At 43.4% G+C, this 1,140-nt stretch overlaps 1 non-coding gene across 1 annotated transcript; it reads left to right on the top strand.

Annotated features, from left to right (window-relative positions):
* Positions 1-390: 390 nt before the first annotated feature.
* On the top strand, positions 391-462 carry Trnag-ucc. Its single transcript has one exon. It is a non-coding gene; the product is annotated as a tRNA-Gly (tRNA).
* The last annotated feature ends 678 nt before the right edge of the window (positions 463-1,140 follow it).

Consider the following 1,140-nt stretch of genomic DNA (forward strand, 5'->3'; position numbering starts at 1 on the left):
ACTGCAAACATAGCTTTTCTCAGTTAACAAGGCATAAAAAAGTCTCTAGTGTCCAGATGTCCATTAATGGTTTATTTCATCAATGTGAACATCCCCAAAAAATGTTCATTCTGATACTGTAAAAATATTGATAAAGTTTACTGTTCGCTGTATATCAGGAGATTACTTCTAAAACAGGGATTTTAAAATAATGAGAGATTGTAAAAATGTTCTAATCGATATTATCCGTTATTACTATCTATCTACGTCTATGTTAGGACGCGGAGAGTGCTTGTCACGTGATACGCAACATGAAACAGCTCATTATTATTCCTGACAGTGTGAAGTCAGCACTGCCAATACATCCCATAATTAAAATGAAGACTCAAAATTTCGAAACATAGGACATCTGCGTCGGTGGTGTAACGGTTAGCATGGTTGCCTTCCAAGCAGTCGACCCGGGTTCGACTCCCGGCTGACGCATGGTTTGTTTTTTTCACGCCTCTGAAAGAAGAGATGTTGCTCGTTTCTGATTGTGCAATTATTTTCTTATTTACTTCTATGAACATACGAAGACTTATGTCGCCTTGTTACATCTTTAAATACATGCATCAACCTCTGCCAAATGATGGTATAAAAATAGACAATAGACACAAAACTACTCGATACCTTTCTGAATTTTACACCAGGCTGTCCTCGACATTTGCCCCTCCATAGAGTGAGTTATGACCTAGAAAAGCAGGTCTCGGGGACACTGAATGTGTTTCCATGTTCATCGCGAAACAAATCAATAAACAACCCAACAAACGCACACACATTGACACTAGCATCGACACTCGATCAGTCTTCTGACCACATCCCACCACTCACCCGTCCCACCCCACACACCAGTTGGTTTCCCTTGAATTGGACTTGGTCCATCTTCCTTCAGCTTGCTGGCATGCACTCCCCCCACCAGTTGAGATGACTTACGGAGGAGCACACGGTGATCAGGAGAATGTGGAATGAAGAAACCGCTTCCTCGGATTTCAAGCCAGTCTGCAAAGTTCCCCAGGCCCTGACATCCTCGAGATTCGGGTGCCTGATTTACGGCACCTGCTGAACTCCGGGTAGGGCATCCACCGCAGTGAAACTCTAGAAGCTGCATCCCCCTACCCCTGA

This window comes from Pomacea canaliculata, linkage group LG12, assembly GCF_003073045.1.
Source record: "Pomacea canaliculata isolate SZHN2017 linkage group LG12, ASM307304v1, whole genome shotgun sequence".
Lineage (NCBI taxonomy): Eukaryota > Metazoa > Mollusca > Gastropoda > Architaenioglossa > Ampullariidae > Pomacea > Pomacea canaliculata.